Source organism: Mesoplodon densirostris, chromosome 8 (genome assembly GCF_025265405.1).
Source record: "Mesoplodon densirostris isolate mMesDen1 chromosome 8, mMesDen1 primary haplotype, whole genome shotgun sequence".
Taxonomy (NCBI): Eukaryota; Metazoa; Chordata; class Mammalia; order Artiodactyla; family Ziphiidae; genus Mesoplodon; species Mesoplodon densirostris.
The window spans coordinates 85,523,164-85,529,959 of NC_082668.1; the positions used below are offsets into that span (position 1 = coordinate 85,523,164).

At 43.1% G+C, this 6,796-nt stretch overlaps 1 pseudogene; it reads right to left on the bottom strand.

The window, feature by feature from the left end:
- Nucleotides 1-300: 300 nt before the first annotated feature.
- On the bottom strand, nt 301-1,696 carry LOC132494751 (DNA primase small subunit-like; annotated as a pseudogene).
- Nucleotides 1,697-6,796: the final 5,100 nt, after the last annotated feature.

Below are 6,796 nucleotides of genomic sequence, written 5' to 3' on the forward strand. Positions count from 1 at the left end.
CCATGGCTCACGGGCCCAGCCGCTCCGCGGCATATGGGATCCTCCCAGACCGGGGCACGAACCCGTATCCCCTGCATCGGCAGGCGGACTCTCAACCACTTGCGCCACCAGGGAGGCCCTATTAAATGGATCTTGAAGGGATCCTCCCAGACCGGGGCACGAACCCGTATCCCCTGCATCGGCAGGCGGACTCTCAACCACTTGCGCCACCAGGGAGGCCCTATTAAATGGATCTTGAAGTATCTGATTGTTGGTTGAAGGTAGAAGATATCCACACTGGTTTGAAGGGAGTTGTTATCTTCAGAAGTGTTTTTGTAAATCACTCTTCTCAATAACTTCTCCTTTTGTTGATTTACTTAAACTTTCAAGAAACTGTTCAGAAACTTTTACATAAGGAGCCAGGCTGGTCTTCTTATAATCTCTGATTCTATGCTTAATATCAGATTCAGCTTCCTTCTCTTTTTCCTATTCACTAGTGGAAATAGTATCCAATTCATGGCACATGGTGCTTATGGTTGGTACAGTAAATGGATCAAACTGATCTACTTTCTGTAAATCAATAAGCACACTGCAATCTGTTTTAGGTTGACCTCTAAAAGGGTTCTTCAGTCAATGGTTGATTCCTTTGCTAACACTGATATCCAGCTGTGGAAAACAGTACTGCAGTGCGATCTCTCACTATAGCCAGGGTCCACATTTGTCATTTTTGATGTTATTCTGACACCTGCTGGCTACCTGCTTCAAATGCTCCCAACCCTGAAGCGAACGGTGATGACTTTGGAAGCATTGTTGATGTTCATCATGAATTGTTTCAGAAACAAGGCCTACAATCTTATTCCAGATTTATTTTCAAGAATATCTTGATCAAGACATATTCGTTAATGTTTTTTATTATGTTTATAGATTTTCTAACAAAAGGGTTAATTTTTTCACTTAGGTGAACTTTCTTTGTAAAGTCTTGGCCACCCTTAACAAGCCTCAAATACTCACCTACCCCACAAAGTACTTCAGAGGGCAATTTTCTGATTCATCCCAGACCCAGCAATGAACACCTCTCCTTCCAGAATATACCCAGAGACGATGCTTAAATCCCAGATCCTCGGGCTTTCCTGGTGGCACAGTGGTTGAGAGTCCGCCTGCCGATGCAGGGGACACGGGTTCGTGGCCACAACAGTGAGAGGCCCGCGTACCGCAAAAAAAAAAAAAAAAAAAAAAAAATCCCCAATCCTCCTTCAGGGCTCTGTCGATGGTGCATATGACCGATGTCATGAGAGCCCAGCCCTTAGAACATTTGTCTACATCCTCTTTTCCAGATCACTCTGGTTGTTGAAGGATTAGTAGTGAATGTAAATATCCTTCCAACGTAAATGAATATTCACGGTGCCGAAAGTAATTTAGTAATTCTTTATCACTCCACCATAGTTGAGCCAGCAACAGTACTGGGCATATGGAAAGAGCCTCTAGTAATAAAGCTTAAGCAGCTTGGGCAGCTGGGCGGCGTCCAACGCCTCCACAGAGCGCGGAACTCGTCCCAGGCCGGATGGCCCAGAGAATTGGCGGGAACCTCAAACCGCAGCCTCGGCCACAGCGCAGGCGCGTCGCGGCCTCACCGGCCGTCTGCAGCCGCCCCCGGGAGTTGTAGCTCCCGCTTGGGAGATGGCCTGGCGCCCGGAGGCTCTGCAGCATCTCTGCCCATCCGCTCTGACAGTGGGTCCAATGCTCAGATGGAGAGAAGGAGGCCATGCCTATTCCAGAAAGAAGTTCTTCTGCGGGAAGGTGAGCCCTTGAGCATATTGAGAAGCAGCAGCCCGGTAAAGAGATACGTGAGGCAGGGCGAGGTGTGTGGGAAGGGGCGGGATGTCCCAGGTACTCTCCAGGCACGCCCCTCCTCCCGAATCTCCGCTCTGTTCACCAACCGGAAGCTCCCAGAGTGATTTTTTTTTTTTTTTTTTTTTTGCGGTACGCGGGCTTCTCAGTGTTGTGGCCTCTCCCGTTGTGGAGCACAGGCTCCGGACGCGCAGGCTCAGCGGCCATGTCTCACGGGCCCAGCCGCTCCGCGGCATGTGGGATCTTCCGGGATCGGGGCACGAACCCGTGTCCCCTTCATCGGCAGGTGGACTCTCAACCACTGTGCCACCAGGGAAGCCCCCAGAGTGATTTTTAGTACACTACAACTTGCCTGCTGCAAAACCCCAAAAACCCATGTATGCCTGAGGACGAGGAGGTTGAGATAGAGGGGGAAGGGTAAGCTTATTTGCCCTCTCTGCTCAGGTGCAACTGCTGCCAGGAGTCTGAGCTCCACAGAGTATGAATTAACTTGAGATGGAGTTCAGAATTTGCTTATTAGTCTCCAAAACTTCATGGCCAAAATGGTTTAGAAACTGGCCAAAATAAGACATGGTTTCTGTCTGAGTAAAGCTTCAGTTGATTCTTTCAGACCTGGTTTTCTAAATTTCAGAACAGTGAGAAAAAGAAACCACTCAATTGGTACTTGACTCTGGTTCATTGATTATGTAAAATAATGCAAAAAGTTAGCATTACTCACATTTTGGGGAGAGGATCTGGCTTAAGAGTATTTTTCCCTATCCTAAGACCATAAATATATGCTCCTATGTTTTCTTTAAGAATAGTTCTTTATTAGTCTGTTATGCTTTTTTTTTTTAAGTCTGGCGAAAAAAAGAACTTGCTGGGGGAGAAGGCCATGGAAGATAGAATATATTTAGTATCTGTTCTGTATTTCAGGAAGATAGAGATATTGTTAAATTTTTTAAAAATGAAAGGAGAGGCAGCAACCAGAAACAAATTGAAGGATGTATGAATTTAAACCCATCAAAGGAAATCTGATCTCTCAAGTGCAGGGCAGGAAAGGAAAAATGGAAAAAATATAAATAAAAGAAATACAAAGAAACTTGGACAAGATAAAGAAAGAAATACAAACAAATAAGGAAATGCAAAGAAACTTGGACAAAACTTGTATTAATGAGCACTGGCTGTCATTACAAAATACCATAGACTGAGTGGCTTAAACAACAGGCTTTTATTTCTCACATTTCTGGAGGTTGGGAAGTCCACTATGAAGATTCAGTTCCCTGGTAAGGGCTCTCTTCCTGGGTTGCAGAAGGCTACCTTCTCACTGTTCTCACATGGGGGAGAGAGAGGAAGCAAGCTCTCTGATGTCTCTTCTTATAAGGGCCCTAATCATAAGGGTCACACCTTCATGACCTCATTGAAATCTAACTGTCTCCACCTCCAACTGCCATCACATTTGTGGTTAGGACTTCAACATGTGAATTTTGGAAAGACACGGTTCAGTCCATACTGTTCCACTCCTGACTCCACAAAACTCATGCCATTCTCACATGCAAAATATATTCACACCACTCCAGTAGCCCCAAGCCTTAAATCTTTTGAGAATTAATTCTAAATTCAAAGTCCAAAGTCTCATCTAAATAGAAAATCAGATATGAGTGTTAATCGAGGTATAATTTATCTGAGGCAAAAATTCCTCTCCAGCTGTAAAGTTGTGAAACCAGACAAGCTCTGTGCTTCCAAAATACAATTGTGGGACGAGCATAGTATAGACACCCCCATTCCAAAAGGGAGAAGTAGGAAAGAAGGAAGCGGTGATGAGTCACAAGCAGGTCAAAAACTAGCATGGTGAATTCCATCAGATTATAAGTCTCAGAATAATCCTCTTTTGTTTGATGCTTTGCCTTCTGGAACCATTGAGGCAACAGTTCTGCTCCTGCAGCTGTGCAGGGCAGGGGTCATGCCCTCAAAACTCTGTCAGGTGGAGGTCATTTCCTCAAGGCTCTTCCAGGTGAGAATCTACCCTTGAAGTTTCTGGGTGACCCCAGCCCCACAGCTTCAGTCGGGAGCCATATGGCCTGTTGAAACTGAACTGGTGGCCTTAATGATCTCTGAATTGTATGCAGGGCCATTCTTTCCGTTTTTTAAAATTGAGGTATAACTGATATACAAGATAATATTAGTTTCAGGTGTACAACATGATTTGATATTTGTGTATATAGTGAAATGATCACCACAATAAGTCTAGTTAAGATCCCTCAGCATCTGCAATTACAAAATTTTTTTTATTGTGATGAAAAATTTTAAGATCTACTCTCAGCAATTTTCGAGTATGCAATACAGTGTTGTTAACTATAGTTACTATGCTGTACATTACACACTCATGACTTATTTATTTTATTTTAAAAATTTATTTATTTATTTATTTATTTATGGCTGCATTGGGTCCTCGTTGCTGTGCGCGGGTTTTCTCTAGTTGCGGCGAGCGGGGGCTACTCTTCGTTGAGGTGTGCTGGCCCCTCATGACGGTGGCCCCTCCCACTGTGGAGCATGGGCTCCAGGCACACGGGCCTCAGTAGCTGTGGTCCATGGGCCCAGTAGCTGTGGCTCAGGGGCTCCAGAGCACAGGCTCAGCAGCCATGGCACATGGGCCCAGCTGCTCTGCAGCACACGGGATCCTCCTGGACCAGGGCCTGAACCTGCGCCACCAGCATTGGCAGGCGGACTCTCAACCACTGTGCCACTAGGGAAGCCCATACTGGAAGTTTGTACATTTTGACCCCATTCACCCATTCTGTCCACCATCACCCACCCCCGCCCCCAGCCTCTGGCAACCACCAATCTGTTCTTCTCTGTATCTATAAGCTTGTTTTCTTTCACTGTCATTCTTTTCTTTTCTTGAAGAATAGTGCATGTTTGCAGCCGAAAATCTTTATTGTCCTGTCCTGTAGAATCTAAGAAGTCCAATAACCTTTCTTTATTTCATCCTGTCTTGATCCCCTTCAATTCAAACTGGCAGTGTTTCTGCTTATATAATCTCATAATCTCTTCATCAAGTGATGGTCCAGCCATATCCTTGGTGTTATCTTCCGAATACACTTTCTCATTTTTTGAAATATGGACAGGCTGAGAATTTTCCAAATCTTTAAAGTGTGTTTGCTTTTTGCTTAACAATTCCTTCTTCAATTCATCTCTTCTTGAATTTTACTATAAGGAGGCAAGAGGAAACAAGCTGCTCCTTCAGTGTTTTGCTTAGCAATGTCCTCAGCTAAATATCCAGCTTCATCACTTGCAAGTTTTACCTTCTACAAAACACTAGCACACAAAAACATTCAGCCAAGTTCTTTGCTGCTTTATAACAAGGATTACCTTTCCTCTGGTTTCTAATAAAATGTTCCTCATTTCCATCTGAGACCTCAAAATGGCCTTTAACATCCATATTTTTGCCAGTATTCTGCTTATGATTATCTATGTATTTTCTAACAAGATAGAAGTTTTCTCTCCAGCTTTCTTCTTTCTTCTTTTTTTCCTGAGTTCCTCAGAATCACTCTTAATGTCCATATTTCTAGCATATAGCTCAGAACTCATCAGGCAGGTCTTTACCCATTACCCAGTTCCAAAGCTGCTTCCACATTTATAGATATTTGTTGTAGCAGCACCTTACTTCTTGGTATCAAATTTATATTAGTCAGCTCAGGCTACTGTAACCATAGACTTAAACAGCAGGAATTTATTTCTCACAGTTCTGGACACTGGGAAGTCCAAGATCAAGGTGCTGGCCCATTTGGTTCTCCATTGAGGGCTCTCTTCTGGCTTGCAGATAACTGCCTTCTTGCTGGGGCCTCGTATGGCAGAGTGAGAGCAAACAAGCTCCCTGGTGTCTCTTCCTAGAAGAACACTAATTCCATCGTGAAGCCTTCCACCTCATATATGGTATATATGTTACATATAATATATGTATATAAGTGTATGACATATTTATATAGTATATAAATATGTTATATTTAATATATGTTTAAATCCAGCCATAGTTACTAAATCAACTTAAAGTCAACAAAAGCTATAAAACAGGAGCTAACTTGGCAAGAATATGTAATTTTATTAAGAAAATAGTTGTATTAAATTTATTAAACAGATTTGCATAAATAAAACTCAGGACTTGTTGGGACAAGATAAGCAGATTGGAGTGAACAGAGTTTAGAGCACATGGCTGTGTAGACAAATGGATGCAAAACTATACAGATATACTGGAGCCAAACTGTAAGTATTATTACTTTAAATTTTAGCCTACTATTGTTGGGGCATATGGAAGGCTTTCACAAAAGTTAAATGGCATGACCAGAATTATATTTTAAAAATATAATTACGGCAATGGAATCAAAGCTGAATTGAAACAGAGAGCAAGAGGACACTAGAGAAAATGTAATTAACCAGGAGGTTTCCTCAGCTAAAGAAAATAAGGTCCTATACCAATGGTAAACCAATTTCCTTTCAGTCAGTTAAAGTTACTCCTGTGTTCAGGAATCTATCATGGCTCATTTTCCACTGGTGAAAGCCTCAAATCTACCTGGCATTAATGACACCCACATTTTTTTTTTTTCCCCAGCCGCTCTGCGGCACGTGGGATCTTCCCAGACCGGGGCACGAACCCGTGTCCCCTGCATCGACAGGCGGACTCTCAACCACTGCACCACCAGGGAAGCCCAACAACACCCACATTTTAACCTCACTCTTCGAATATAATCATTTCCTAAACTGTTTGTTTAAAGTGCTCCTGAAACTTGTAGTAAAGTGATTTAAAGAAGACATGAAATCTAGCATGACTCCTGTCACTCTGCTTGTGTGACCTCAGATAAGTATTTTAATCCCTCAGTGGGACTTTTTTCCTTACCTGTAAGTTCCATGAGGGCCTGGACCATGTCCATCTTGTCCATTATTATGTTTCAGCCCAGAGTGTAAAACATAATAAGTGCTTAATAAACACCCA